This window comes from Mastigoproctus giganteus, chromosome 2 (genome assembly GCF_048544385.1).
Source record: "Mastigoproctus giganteus isolate SK-2022 chromosome 2, ASM4854438v1, whole genome shotgun sequence".
Lineage (NCBI taxonomy): Eukaryota > Metazoa > Arthropoda > Arachnida > Uropygi > Thelyphonidae > Mastigoproctus > Mastigoproctus giganteus.
Genome location: NC_143576.1, coordinates 217,955,823 through 217,971,976, shown reverse-complemented (window position 1 = coordinate 217,971,976; position 16,154 = coordinate 217,955,823). Strand labels below are relative to the sequence as shown.

The 16,154-nt window shown below is 37.9% G+C and overlaps 3 non-coding genes across 3 annotated transcripts; 1 reads left to right on the top strand and 2 right to left on the bottom strand.

The window, feature by feature from the left end:
- Positions 1 to 2,686: 2,686 nt before the first annotated feature.
- Positions 2,687 to 2,759, bottom strand: TRNAV-UAC (transfer RNA valine (anticodon UAC)). Its single transcript has one exon. It is a non-coding gene; the product is annotated as a tRNA-Val (tRNA).
- Positions 2,760 to 11,966: 9,207 nt separating this feature from the next.
- TRNAV-AAC (transfer RNA valine (anticodon AAC)) lies at positions 11,967 to 12,039 on the top strand. Its single transcript has one exon. It is a non-coding gene; the product is annotated as a tRNA-Val (tRNA).
- Positions 12,040 to 12,223: 184 nt separating this feature from the next.
- Positions 12,224 to 12,296, bottom strand: TRNAV-UAC (transfer RNA valine (anticodon UAC)). The gene has a single exon. It is a non-coding gene; the product is annotated as a tRNA-Val (tRNA).
- Positions 12,297 to 16,154: the final 3,858 nt, after the last annotated feature.

The following is a 16,154-nucleotide window of genomic DNA, read 5'->3' as shown; positions in this document are numbered from 1 at the left end:
ACTGACAGGTCGATAATTTCCCACTTCACTTTTAGAGCCACCCTTATGTATGGGAGATACATTTGCACTTTTCCAATCCAAGGGAATCTCCCCAGAGTCTAGTGATGCTCGCATAACCAGCCTCAGTGACAGCTCTTAAGAGTTCAGCTCTTAAGAGCTGTCAGTAACACAAAATTGATTTACTGATGAAATAAACTGATCATCTACTTAAATCATAGTGAAATTTAATATAAAAGCATAATTAATTTCTTAAATTTCTCAGGGAATGAATTCAAATGTGCTTCTGGTGTAGTGGTTATCACATACGCATCACACGCGAAAGGTCCCAGGTTCGATACCTGGCAGGCACATAATGAAGTTCTTTTTCTTATATTATATATCGTCGACAGCAGTAGAGAGGAATGCTTTCTATTTGCTTTTTGCTGTAAAGATTAATTTGTTCCAAAAGACATTTGAGAAATATATTGGTTGATACAATATTATAACAGATTTGCTAGAATACTCATTGCTGTGCCTGCCAGGGATTGAACCTGAGACCTTCCGCGGGTAAAGAGGATGTGATAACCACTACACCACAAGCACAACTGCCTAAAAAGTGATGAATATTTCCTGAAATCGGTGGAATTTTGTTTCGTTTCGTGTACAGTTTGTTCTGCTTTTCATTCTTTCTTGATTGGCCCCAGTGATACGATTCATGATGGAATTCAGAAACCTCGCCAATACAAATTGGGCCTTTTTCTGTAAAATATGAACTTAAGTTATGCTGAGGAAGTTCCCTTAGGAAAGATGGATGGCAATCTGGGAGATTTCTCACCAGAAATTTTTTTAGAAAAATATATAGTGCGGAATGCGCCAAATTTTCGAATTTGGGGAATTTACAGTCTTAAACAGTTAGTTTTGAATTTTTTTTTTTTTTTTCTGAGATCAGGAAAAAAAAAAAAAAAAAAAAAAAAAATATATATATATATATATATAAATTTCATTTTGCCTGCATTTTACTTTCTTCACTCTCGCATCTTTGTTGCTTTTTGTTTAATAAAATAATATTTTTCTTTATTTGATATTTCAGTAATATTGCACTCACTCAATAACAGCAGTCTTTTTTATTCCCCAGTGATGTTTTTAATTAATGGAGTCATAAATACCAATTTGACATTTTGGAGTTACGAAATTATCGTAAAATTAATAAGTAAAACATATTTATTTATTTATTATTTGAAACATTTTTATAAAGATTTCCACAGTAAAAGTATGTTTTTTCTCTTTCTTTTTTTTTTTCTTTTTTTAATGTTTATGTCCGTGGCCGCATGATGGCGTTGAATAAGCCATATTTTTGTTAAGCGTTTCATTTATTAATTAAGCGTTGTGGTTGCCTAACACTCGAATAGACAAGCCAAAAAAGTCAAGCTGTGCACCTACCAACGTAAATGATTATCCACGATTCATCCATCATCAATTAATGGGGGGGGGGGAGATCATGATCGCTCTTACACATGCCTATAAATTCAGCAGAGCGGGCCAACCTTTTTTCTTTCTGAAGCGATGTTAGTAGGCGAGGAATCCACCGAGTTCGGAACTTGTTCATTTTCAAATGCTCTCTATATGATCCATACCTTATCCCAATCTGAGCAATTATCTTCTTAATTGTATCTGTCAGTCATTGCAGATCTCCACGATATCAGTAATGTTAGAAATGGATGGCCGGCCATTTTCTTTCCTCATCATGGACACCTCCGCGCTGTACTTGAACTATCTCCAATATTGTTTTACAACTCAAATTGATGGACGGATATCCTCATACACCGTCAATATCTCTTCATAAATAGACCTCAGCTGTTTGCCTTACAAAAATAGAAATTGGATAATGGATCGATATTGAAATTTATACATGATTACCTTCTGTGTCTTCTGTAACAAAACATACGCAATGAATAATTATAATACAATTGAAATGCAGAGTATAGGAGATGTTTCTAGGATCGAACAGCAGGCAAACAAAACTTAAATTATAGAGTGAGATGAATACCTCTGCAAGTCGTAGAAACAGTACTGAATAATCCTCATGTACACATTTATGAAGTCTGGCACTGAAGGAACGAGTGTTGCTATTAATAAAGTAATAGTGTGAAAGTATATTGATAGATAGTTATCTCTCAATGGAAATAATCTGCGAAACAAACACTATTTTTAAATTCGTTTGAGTTCATTAATTCTTTTACACTCTTTTAAGAGCTCAGCTCTCTTTTACACTCTCTTTTGCACTCTCTTAAGAGTTCACATCTCTTAAGAGCTGTCAGTAAGACACAAAATCGAATTCCAAAGATTGATTGATGAGTTAAACTGATAATCTACCTAAATTGTAGCTTAATTTAATATAATAGGTAATATAAGAGTTAATTAGTGTCTTAAATTTCGCAGGCAGCGCATACGTGTGCTTGTGGTGTAGTGGTTATCACATCCGCCAACACGCGGAAGGTCCAAGGTTCGATACCTGGCAGGCACATGACGTGGTTTCTTTTTCTTTATTGAATATCATTTACAGTATTAAGCAGAGGAATGCTTTCAGTTTAATTTTTGCTGCACAGATTAATTTATTCTAGAAGACATTTAAAAAATTAAAAAATAGCCTGGTTGATACAGGATTATAAAAGATTATCATGGAATTCAAGAAAAGCATACTGATTGCTGTGCCTGCCAGGTTTCGAACCTGGGACCTTCCGCGTGTAAAGCGGATGTGATAACCACTACACCACAAGCACAACTGAGCTTAACTTCATGAATGTTTCAGAAAATTGATAGAATTTTATGTTTTTGTTCCCTGTGCTGTTTGTTCCAGCTTTCATTCTTTCTTGATTGGGCCCGATGATACTGTTCAACATAGAATACTTAAAAGTCACCCATACAGCTTCCCTCAGAGCTCTTTGCTGTAAAATATAAACTTGAATTATGCTGAGGAAGTTCCCCTAGGAAAGATGAGGGGGGGGGGGGGGTTGGAGGTTTTCTTCACCGAAAATGTTTTAGAAAAATATAGTGCGAAATGCGTCAAATTTTCGAATTTGGGTTATTTTTTACAAATTGTTAAACAGTTAGTTTTGAATGTTTTTTTTAAAAGAAAAAAATTATTTAATCAATTTGGCTGATTGTTACTTTTGCCGCCGGCCCTGCACTCTCTCATCGTTGTTCCTCTGTATTTAATAAAACTTATTTAATGGGTATTATTTAATTATTACCCTAAACGTGTTTATAAAAATTTCCAACGTGAAAGGATGTTATCATGTTCTTATTGCTATAGCCTTCTTTTGTTTTTTTTTTTTTTACTGTTCAGGTGTATGGGTGCATGATGGCCCTGAAAAAGCCATGGATTTATACAGCGTTTTAATTACTAATAAAGCGTTTTGATTGGTGAATAGATGAGCCACAAATTGAAACTGTGTATCTAGCTTTGTCTCCCACAACGGCATTAGTAATCATAAATATATTTTTGTTTCATTTCCGGGGGAAAAAAAAAAGAAAAAAAAAACAAAGAAAATTTTGTACCAGGTACATAATGTGTCCTGCCACTAGCATATTTAACGTGTTTTCCATTTAAGAGTGATCGCAGGCGTTAAAAACGTTTTAATTTTCGGATATTAATAAAATTCATGGATAATATAACAATGTTTTGATGTTATTAATAATAATTACATATTGGTTACTGAAAGTATTGGTCTGTGATCACTAATGTAGGATTTATAGTTTTTACATTGAAAAGTTCACGACTAAATACGCCATCTATAGTTGTTCTATTACGTGTAGTATTTATTGAAAGATCTGATGACATGTCCAAGTTGAAGAATGTTTTCATAAAATGTGCCCAACTCTTTTCCTCCCTCAGAGTTTAATTGTAAAGAAAAAAATTACATTCAATATGAAAACACCAGGTCACTTGAAACCAGATGCGTTTTCAAATTAACGCATTTTCCCGAAAGTTTATTTTTATCTGAAAACCTTAATATTTTTGGTTAGCTGCCCTTGAGGAAGCTTTCAGAAGATTAGGCTGGTCGCCGAAAGTATTGGTCTGTGATCACTAATGTAGGATTTATAGTTTTTACATTGAAAAGTTCACGACTAAATACAATGTGAGTCAATGTGAATGGAGAGTCCCTAAACGATTTACGATTTGCAGATGACATTGTGGTCATAAGCCACGATCTCAAAGAATTAAAGTCAGTTATGCAGAGTTAGTAAGGATTTTGGGCTAAAGATGAATATGACTAAAATAAAAGTAATGAACAAGTATGCCACAGAAAGGGATATAATGGTTGAAGGAGCAGTAATTGAAAAGATGGAGTCATATACTTATCTGGGACAAATCATTGGCTGTAATAATGATATAAAAATATGTAAAAATGGCTGGAAGTCAGTTGCTTCAGTAAGTTGCCGTCATAATTTGCATTGATGGTGGTACCCTTCATTAAATAATCGGTGAGAATAATGCCCATCTCATCCCAGAAAACTGACAACATCTTCTCTGCAGATGGTTACACTCTCGCCTTTTTTGGGATTTGGCGATGATGGATGTTTTCGTTGTTTCAAAACCTGTTTTGCTTTTGTGTCCAAGTCATGTATCCACGATTCATTCACTGTAAACAACTGGGATAAAAAAAGATGAACGTGGCTGTTACACATGGCGATTAACTCTGCAGAGTAGGCCAACCTTTTTTCATTTTGAAGACGTGAGCAAGCGAGAATGCATACTGCTGAAACTTGATTAATATTCAAATGCTGCTCTCCATATGATCCCTGGCTTATCCCAGGCGCATTATGGTCATGTTGCCTTTGTGCTGTACAACTAACAAAGAAACAAACAGCTTATCCCAATCTCAGCAATTATCTGCTTAATTGTTATCCGGCAGTTCTTGTGAATCTCGACGAATTCAGTGATGTGAGAAGTAGATGGCCGGTTCTCACATTCTTTTCTCATCATGGACGCACTCTGTGCCGTAATTGAACTGTCTCCAACACTATTTTACAATTCATATTGATCGACGGATATCCCCATACACCATAGACATCTCTTCGTGGATAGTGCTTAGCTATTTCCCTTACAAAAACAAGAATTTGATAATGGATCGATATTCAGTTTTATCCATTATGACATACTGTCACTTTAGCTCTGTAGCAAAAGAAACATAATGAATTATTGTAACACAATTGGAATCGAGAATGTAGCAGTGTATTGATAGAGAGTTATCTCTTAATGGAAGTAATCTGAGAAGGAAACTCTACTTTTAAACTTCATTAATTCTTTTACACTCTCTTAAGAGCTGTCAGTATGACATAAAATCGGTTTCCAAAGATCACGGATGAAATAAACTGACCTAGCTAAATCGTAGTGTAATTTAATATAAAACAAGATTAATTTCTTAAATTTTGAAGTGAGTGTTTGTGGTGTAGTGTTTATTCCATCCGCTTAACACGCGTAAGGTCACAAGTTCGATACCTGGCAGGCACATAAATGACGTTTTTTTTCTATGTTTATTATTGTATATCGTTGACAGTATTAAGCAGAGGAATGCTTGTTGTTGTAGAGATTAATTTATTCTAAAAGACATTTGAAAAATATATTTGTTGATAACAGATTTGCTAGAATTCACCAAAAGAATACTCATTGCTGTGCCTGCCACGGATTGTTCCCCAGCGAAGTTTTAATGAATGGAGGCGTAAATACCAATTTGACATTTTAGAGTTATTATCGAAATTATCGTAAAATTAATTAGTATAACTTATTCAGTGGGTATTTATTTATTATTTTAAAAGTTTTTATAACGATTTCCACAGTAAAAGTATGTTTTTCCTCTTGCTTTTTTAAATGTTTATATCCATGGCCGCATAATGGCGTCAAATAAGCCAAGGTTTGAACGTTTCATTTATTTTTAGAGATCACAAAATTTTTATAAAACATTTCATTTATTAATAAAGCGTTGTGATTGGCTGACACTTGAATAGACGAGCCACATAGTCAAGTTGTACATCTAGCTGTAGAACGTAATTAGTAATGGTAAATAATTTTTTACTCTTGAAACCATGCTACTGTCGCAGAAGTTACATCTGTATTGCCAAAAAAAAAAAAAAAATAAAATAAAATAAAATAATAAAAAAAAAGTATGATTTCCTTGAAGAGATGGTTTAAGGTGCGCAAGGCGGAAGAAATCAGAACTGCCAAATCGAAGAAATAAGGAGAGTGATATGAAGTCTTAACTTTCGGACCAGATCAGTCGTTGTAACAGAAGTGTAGGCTGGTTCATTGTAATGAAGCAACAGCATGCCCTTTTGCTTTTCCTTAATTCTCGCATGCAATTGCCTCAGTAAATTGCTGAAGTAATGTGTATTCTTCTCTTTTTTTTTTTTTTTTTTTTTATGTAAAGCACCAAACACGAGAGGTATTAGAACCTATAGTACTCAGTACCGTGCTTGGGTTGGAGGTTGAGAAGACGAAAGAAGATATTTGTTGACATTGGACTTGAACTTCTGTAGATTGCAATTTTCAGGAAATACGTATGAAGGAAGGTTGTTCGAGAAAACGGCAGTTGAATGAATAAATGAGGAAGATGAAAAGTTGGTTCTGTGGGTTTGAAGTTGGACAGTAAATGGATGTTGGCTGGTGGCGGCACGTGTTCGGACTGTTTTGAAAGAGAGAGCGGGAATTATAGAAGCCAATTCAGAAGAACAGTGCCCATGGAAGTATCTGTAGAAGAGGCATGCAGCAGAAACAGTACATCTATGAGACAGCGAGTGCAGAGACTCTGTTAGAGATGAATCATTAATTAACCTAACTGCCCTCTTCTGAATGGAATCAAGAAGCCTGAGAGATGTTGTGGGGGCATCACCCCAGATGTGGGAACAATATTCCATGGCAGGGCGGATTTGCGATTTATACAGAGTGAGCAGCTGTTTGGAAGAAAAGTAACGCCGACAGCGAAAGAGAAAACCAAGTTTTTTAGATGCAGAGGAAGCAATATTTGTAATGTGCTTGTGCCAAGAGAGATTAGAAGTCAGGGTAATCCCCAAAAGAGATATATCATTTTGCCTAGAAATCGGAGTGTCACTAAAGATAAGCATAGGAGCAGAAGAATCCTTTTTGCGAGATATAAGACGAAACTGAGTTTTAGAAGGGTTGAAATCAACTAAGTTGTCTTTGCCCCACTGGAGAATTACTTGAAGATCGGCATTTAAGGAATTGGCAGCAGATTTTCGAGAACTTGAAGCTGATTGAGCAGGACAAGGTTTCTCAAAATGGAAAGTTGAATGCAATATGCTATCATCGGCAAAACTATGGATAGGATTTCCAGTTAATGGAAGAAGGTCATTAATATACAAGAGGAAAAGAGTGGGGGAAAGAACTGAACCTTGGGGGACACCGGCATTAGTGGAGAAGTTAGAAGACAGAGAGCCATCTACCATCACCCTCAGTGAGCGATCAGAGAGAAAACTGGATAAACAATTACAAAAAACAATTGGCAAACCATAAGATGGAAGCTTCTTTAGAAGACCTTTATTCCAAACACGATCAAAACCCTTTGATATGTCAAGAGCAACTACTTGTGTTTCACCGAACCTTTCCATTGAATTAGTCCATAAATGGGTAACATAAGCCAGAATATAACCAGTGGATCGACACTGACGGAATCCATACTGGTGATCGTTGATCAGACGGAAGGTTTCTAGGTAGTTTAAGAGTTGGCGGTTAATTGATTTCTCAATTACTGTAGAAAGAGTAGAAGTAATTGCAATGGGACGATAATTGGATGGGTGGGATTTGTCACCCTTTTTAGGAACTGGCTGGATATGAGCAAATTTCCAAGCAGAAGGAAAACACCTTTGGAATAAGAAAGTGAAAAAAGGCGGCAAAGAATAGGAGTAAGTTCAGAAGCACAGGTTTTGAGAACAAGCGGAGAACCATCAGGACCTGGAGCTTTCTTAGCATCAAGATTCGTCAAAATCCTTCTGACATCCTTTTGACGGAAGACCACAGAAGGCATTGAATGGAGCGTGTTAGGAATGGTGGGGGGTGTTTTACCAAGATCATTAATACATGAGTTGGAAGGAAAATGGAATGCTAGCAGGACAGCTTTATCCTTGGCTGAAGTGAAAACAGAACCATCTGGTTTGGACAGAGGTGGGAGCAGAGATGGGCAAAAGTTGCGGCCAATAGCTTTGGCAAGAGACCAGAATGCTCGGCTACCATTAGGGCAAGAAGCAAGTTTTTTACTCTTAGCCTGTTCAAACTCTAGTTTAGACTGATTAATAACTGCTTTACAATTGTTGCGAGCTTTGGTGTAGGCAAAAAATGAAACTGAAGAATTAGAAACAAGCCAATTACGATATGCAACGTTTTTCTCTTGAACAGCCTTAGCACATTTATTGGAAAACCCAGGTTTAGATAAAGGACGAGATTTTAAAGTGGAGTGTGGGATAAAGGATTCCATTCCTGCAAGTATAAAAATTATTATTTTAGGGTTTCCCGTAATTAAATACATTAACCCGTATTTGTGTCTGTAAATTGCGTATGTTCTATGGGTGATTTGCCTGTTTTGCTGGACGAAAAAAAGTTTTTCGTCCAAGGTTTTTCTCCCTGTTTTACTGGGAGAAAAACCTTGCTATCTACGCCTGAGACCAACTAACTCAGCCACGGAGTGAAAGAAGCCCATTAAAGTTCCTCGCGTCATCGACGGGATTCGAACCCAGGCCTTTTCCACCCGGTGTGGGGAGGACGGTGACGATACCACTTTGCTACCGCGCAGACTTTCTGCAAGTATATGTGGACATGTGTATATGTAAAGGGCGGCACCTAGAACATTCGTTCAACTCCGCCTCGTATCTCTGTGAAGAACAGTATCACTACAGATGGGCCTGATATGTGTGTGACGTCGGTTTGTGTGTATTATGTGTGTGTTCTGTTGTTCTGTTCTGGCCGCTTGGCTACCCAGAAGCATCAGCCACCTGGACAGATGATTCTGGGTACTCGTCCACACCACGGGAAGGTGGGCCAGTTCCAGTATATCACGTAACGTCTCGAAAGAGACTCTGACTCACCTGGTGTTGCCAGCAGGTGGGCCAGGATCCTCTGGGGGCCCATTTTTTTCACTGAATACGATCTGAGCAAATGTTGACCTCATAAGTTTTGAAACAGTAATCCGACCAAGGAAAAGAAGAAAAGAAATCTCGCAGGTCATCCCATTTTGCATTCTTGTAATGCCAAACAACACGAGATTGGGAATAGCCATGAGATAAAGGCTCCATTGGAGAAGAGACAATCACCAAGTTTTGATCTGAAGTGCCTAAAGGACCTCTCACTTCGACCGTGTACTTAGAAGGGTTGTTTGTGAGAAAAAGATCAAGCGTGTTGGCTGTATGATTAGGATTGCCCGGTATTCTTGTAGGTAAATGAACAATCTGTGCAAGTTTATTAGTAATTGCAAAAGCCTCAGCATCTCGACCAGCTGGGTCGGTGTGACTAGAAAACGGAAGCCAGCTGGAGTTGTGAACATTAAAATCACTAAGGAAAATTACTTCACTGTTAGGAAAGTTGGACTGGAGAAAGGCAAGTTGCAGAGAGAGAGAGAGAGGAAGTCAAAGAGTTCCAAGTGATTAGTGGAGGTTAGAGATCGGTAGAGACAACAGATGAATTTGACACAATGAGGTAGATAGATTTTAAGCCAGAGAAGATCGAAGAGAGGAGATTCCAAATTGCCAAGTCTGTGACAGGGAATATCAGAACGAACATATGCACATGTACCACCTTTGAGGCAAAAGGAATCATACAGCGAATAATTTGGGCATCTCAGATGAGCAGTAGTTGAATCAACCGATAACTGAGATTCTGTCAGAAAAAGTACATGGGGTTTGGAAGACTGCAAGTGGAAATGGACATCGTTGAGATTAGAATTGAGACCACGTATATTTGTGAAATGAATTAGGAAGTCCTTGGGAGGTTTAGATCTTTTCGCAGATAAGCTTGCTCTGTTAGTTTGACAATTCATGGTGTATTCAATAGTAAGAAAAAGTGGATGGGACATGCTGTATGAAGTAATGAAATTTTTGGGAATGGCGTACACATGGTAAGAATATACCCAGATCCTTGACATAACGTGGCCTCGACAATGCCCCCCGCATACACACTACTCGGACTCCCTCCAGTCACTATCTGGCAGAGTAGAGGTAGCCAGATTATACGCTAGCTGATCCGGAAGCCTCCTAGAGAGTTAACAATAGGTTCGGCCCGGTGTACTAACTAGCGGCCGGCCTGCGAACACCGTTTTAGAGCTGTACCCTCGAAATATAAGGAATATTGGATCTCGCCACGATGTTCATCAACACCTCAAAAGTCATCAGTCAAACTGCATGATGGAAGAGATAGGGAAGGTTTGACCGGAACTTAGCTCTCGAGACTAAACATGCGTTCCACCACTTCAAACCTCCAATAAGCAAAGTGGTGGTATTGCACCAGTTGATGAGAGTCATCTACCACATAGTACTGCCTAGTAACATAGAGGGGCGGCATTCCTCCATGTGGTGTGGGCGCCAAACCTCGACCCCTGCTTACGTTATTCACACCTGGGTGGTCACCCACCACGTACTTATGCATGGAGGTTATATCCAGGATTACTAACAGTCCCACCATCGTGAAGGTGCAAGCAGAGGATTTGGCTGTCACAGACCGTCCGGACTTTGCCGAAATTGGGTACACTTGACTTGAGTGTCACCCGAATATCAGTTCCATCAGCGTTTTAGACTCCCAGGTAGCAAGTACAGCTTGTCTGGTATATCTGAGAGAATGTCTGTGACAACCTCAAGGACCAAAGCACCTCTAGATAATAATTGAGAATTATGTCCATCTCATCCCAGCAAACTGACAGCAACTTGTTCCCTGCAATGGTTGCACTCTGTCCTTTTTAGGAGTTGGTAATGATGAGTGTTTCCATTGTTTCGAAACGTGTTTTATTTCTGGATAAAAGTGTCCATCGTCAATTGGGGGGGGGGGGGTTCTGGATAGCTGTTACACATGCCGATAAATTCAGCAGATCAGGCCAACCTTTTTTCTTTCTGAAGCGAAGTTAGTAGGCGTGGAATCCATCGTACTGGGACATAATTCATAATCAAATGCTGTCTATGTGATCCATACCTTATCCCAATATCAGCAATTATCTGCTTAATTGTTATCTGTCAGTCATTGCAGATCTCCACGAAATCAGTAATGTGAGAAATGGATGGCCTGCCATTTTCTATCCTCATCATGGACACCTCCGCGCTGTACTCGAACTATCTCCAACAATGTTTTACAACTCAAATTGATGGACGGATATCCTCATACACCGTCAATATCTCTTCATGAATAGACCTCAGCTGTTTGCCTTACAAAAATAGAAATTTGATAATGGATCGATATTCAAATTTATCCATGATGACATTCTGTGACTTCTGTAACAAAACACACGCAATGAATAATTGTAATACAATTGAAACAGTATAGAAGATGCTTCTAGGATCGAACAGCAGGCAAACAAACCTTAAATTATAGAGTGAGATGAATACCTCTGCAAGTCGTAGAAACAGTACTGAATAATCCTCATGTACACATTTATGAAGTCTGGCACTGAAGGAACGAGTGTTGCTGTTAATAAGGTAATAATCGTGATGTGAGAGTATATTGATAGATAGTTATCTCTGAATGGAAATAATCGCGAAGGAAACTACTTTTAAATTCGTTTGAGTTAATTAATTCCTTTACACTCTTTTAAGAGCTCAGCCCTCTTTTACACTCTCTTAACAGTTCAGGCCACTCCACCTCTTAAGAGCTGTCAGTAAGACAGAAAATCGATTTCCAAAGGTTGATTGATGAGTTAAACTGATAATCTACCTAAATTGTAGCTTAATTTAAAAGAACAGGTAATTAGTGTCTAAAATTTCCCTGGAAGAGTATATGTGTGCCTGTGGTGTAGTGGTTATCACATCCGCCTAACACGCGGAAGGTCCCAGGTTCGATACCTGGCAGGCACATGAGGTGATTTCTTTTTCCTTTATTGAATATCGTTAACAGCATTAAGCAGAGGAATGCTTTCAGTTTAATTTTTGCTGCACAGATTAATTTATTCTAGAAGACATTTGAAACTTAAAAAAACCACCTGGTTGATACAGTATTATAAAAGATCATGCTAGAATTCAACAAAAGCATACTGATTGCTGTGCTTGCCAGGTATCGAACCTGGGACCTTCCGCGTGTAAAGCGGATGTGATAACCACTACACCACAAGCACAACTGGGTTTGATTCCCTGAATGTTTCAGGAAATTGATAGAATATTATGTTTTTGTTCTAGCTTTCATTCTTTCTTGATTGGGCCCGATGATACTATTCAACATGGAATACACCTCAGGACTTTTTTCTGTAAAATATAAACGTAAATTATGCTGAGGAAGTTCCCCTAGGAAAGATGGTGGGTGTCTGCAGAAAACCTCCAGAAAATGGAGATTTTCTCCAGAAAATGTTTTAGAAAAATATAGTGTGAAATCGGTCAAATTTTTGAATTTGGGGTATTTTTACGAATTGTTAGACAGTTAGTTTTGAATGTTTTTTTTTTTTTTTTTCCTAAAATCACAAAAAAGAAACAAATTATTTAATCATTTTGGCTGATTGTCACTTTTGCCACCGGCCCTGCACTCTTGCATGTTTGTTCCTCTGTATTTAATAAAATCATAATAAAACTTATTTAATGGATATTATTTAATTATTACTCGAAACGTGTTTATAAAGATTTCCACAGTGAAAGTGTTATCATGTTCTTATTGCTAATTCTTTTTTTTTATTTTTTAACTGTTCAGGTCTATGGCTGTATGATGGCCCTGAAAAAACCATGAATTTTACAGCGTTTTAATTACTAATAACGCGTTTTGATTGGTGAATATATTAGCTACAAAGTCAAGCTGTTCATCTAGCTTTAAGTCTCCCACAATGGCATTAGTAATCATAAATATTTTTTTTGTTTCATTTCAGGAAAAAAAAACTAAAAAGGAAAATTTTGTACCAGGTACATAATGTGTCCTGCCACTAGCATATTTAACATGTTTTACATTTAGGAGTCATCAACAGGCATTAAAAACGTTTTAATTTTCAGATATTAATAAAATTCATGGATAATAATATAACAATGTTTTTATTTTATTAATAATAATTACATATCGATTACTGAAAATATTGGTCTGTGATGACTAAAGTCATCACTGAAAAATTTAAAATTTTTACATTGAAGAGTTCACGACTAAATACATCATCTATAGTTGTTCCATTTCGTGTATCGAAAGATCTGATGACATGTCCAACTTGAAGAATGTTTTCTTAAACTCTTTCCCAGTCTAAGAGTTTAATTGTAAAGAAAAAAATTACATTCAATCTGAAAACACCAAGTCACTTGAAACCAGATGCGTTTTCGAATTAACGTATTTCCCAATTTCCGATTTTTTTCTTTTTTTTTTTTGTATCTTAAAACCTTAATATTTCTGTTTCTAAATTCGTTAGCTTTCGAATGATATGCTATACGTCCATATTATCTCTTTTATTACGTGAGAAAATTTCCTTGATCACATGCTCATATTTTTCACTGTACTGGAAAAACTACTGCAATTTTCAGAGATTTGAAAGTTTTTCCTCCAGTATAGAGCTAAGATGAAGCACCCTGAAAAATTTCATTGCATTTAGTCCAGTAGAAGGTAAATTAAACTGGAATAAATTTTCGTAACGCTTTTCGCATGACGCTTTTTCGTTTCAAAGTTTTTGGAATAACGCCAGTAAAAACGTATATACGATATATACGTTATACAGTATATAACTGTCGAGTCCGGTATATACTGTATATATAGCGGGCTCGACAAATACACTCGCCCCTGGTGAGTAGCAACAGACTACACAAAATAGAATGCTTCCATGAACATCAATAATAAAATATTATTGTGACATTCACAGGTGTTTTTGAGACCGCGTGATACATTATCATGACGCCAGTTATCGTTGTTAACCATTCTTTATAATGGTAAACAACGATAACTGGTGACGTGAGCCACACTACCAGCACACTGATCGGAATTTATTAGGACTTTATGCAATTTAAAAAAAAAACATTTTTTGGGGGGCTAGCCCTTTTTTTGTGTGGCCAGTACGGTTTTGCACAATTTATCAAGCCCTGTATACATATGAGCGGTAACAAAAGGTTTTTCCTTTAACTATGTTCTGCACGTTGCAGTAGGTTCAGATTTGAATCGTACACTGTGCTGCCACTTTATTAGGTACACCCCTGATGTGCTCACAAATGGTTTGTCCCAGAACGTTGCTAGTCACATGACCACAGTTGTGGATATAAATGCAGCAGAACAACCTTTCTAGTATCACTTTAAGCGTACAAACTGTAGCAGGAATAGGGAAAAGGAGTGATCTGACGGACTTCGAACGTGGCATGATAATAGGTGCAAGACTTGCTGGACAAAGCATCTCTGAAACGTGAGTTCTGAACTTTTCACGCACCACAGTTTCAAGGGTGTATCGAGAATGGTGCAACGAACAGAAAACATCCTCTCAACGGCACTCATGTGGAAGAAATTCGCTTGTTGATGAGAGAGGTCAGAGGAGGATGGCTAGAATTGTGCAAGCAAACAGACGGGCCACAATGTCCCACATCACGTCAGAATACAACCGTGGTGCGCAGAACAAAATATCGCAACGGACCACTAGTCGCACTTTGTCGCGAATGAGCTACAACAACAGACGGCCACACCGCGTACCTTTGTTATCAATGAAGAACAATAGAGCACGCCTCCTGTGGGCACAGTAACACCAGCACTCGACTATCGAGCATTGGAAAACAGTTGCTTGGTCTGACGAGTCGAAGTTCCTGGTGCATCATATTGATGGAAGGCTCAGAATTTGGCGAAAACAACATGAATCCATGGATCCGTCATGTCTGACGACTACTGTGCAAGGTGGTGTGGGCAGTGTTTTAGTGTGGGGAATGTTTTCTTGGCACACGTTGGGTCCATTGATGCCGTTGGGTGCATTGATTAGGTACGATGTGGCATTCACGTCTGAATGCCACATCGTACCTAAACATCGCTACTGACCAAGTGCATCCGTTCATGTTGACAGTTTATCCTCAGTCAGATGGTTACTTCCAGCAGGATAATGCGCCGGTGCACAAAGCCAGAATCACTATGGAATGATTCCAGGAACATGACAGTGACCTTTCTTTGCTGCAGTGACCGGCTCAGTCCGTGGATCTCAATCCTATTGAACATCTTTGGGATGAGCTGGAAAGGGCTGCTCGCTGCAGGCCTACACCTCCATCGAATCTCATTGAACTGCGTGATACATTCATGTCTGCATGGTATTCCATTCCGGCACAACGTTTTCAGCATGTTGTTCAATCCATGCCTAGACGAATTCAGGCTGTTTTGAAGGCTAAAGGAGGCTCAACACGCTACCAGGTAGGTGTACCTCATAAAGTGGCAGCACAGTGTATACTCAGGGTATTTTCTGTGAAATATAACTTTTTGGAACTCTGATGATTTTTTTTTTTTTTTTTTTTGATTTGGTAGTTGTTGGCGCATCGGCTTCTGTGGCCATATTGCACCTCCCAAGGTTTTTGCAGTACTTTGATCCAAGCCCGAGGCGGGAATCGAACCCGCGACCTTTGGGTTGCCAGGCAGGTACTTTACCCACTCGGCTAGGAACTCTGATGAAGTTCCATTAAGTTCCATTAAGAAAGATGGTGGGGTCAGGGTGAGGGGTGGTACTATATCGGAAATTTTTTTAGAAAATCATGAAGCCACAAATATCTCCAAATATTCGAATATGGCGTATTTTTGCAAAGTCTTAAATAGTCAGTTTTGAATATTTCTTTCGTGAGAAATTCGACAAAATTAATTAATGAAACTAATTTAATTTGTTTTATTTATTTTTCTAAAAATTTTGATGCAGATTTCCACAATGAAAGTATATTATACATTTAATACGAAAGCTGTTTTCTGTCGACAGTCAGTGTGAACGATAGGCTTCACCGATCGGGCTGAAAGTGGTCTCAAATTGAAGTTAATCCTTCCTTGGTGTGCAGAAAGTTGTTAAAATTTTAAA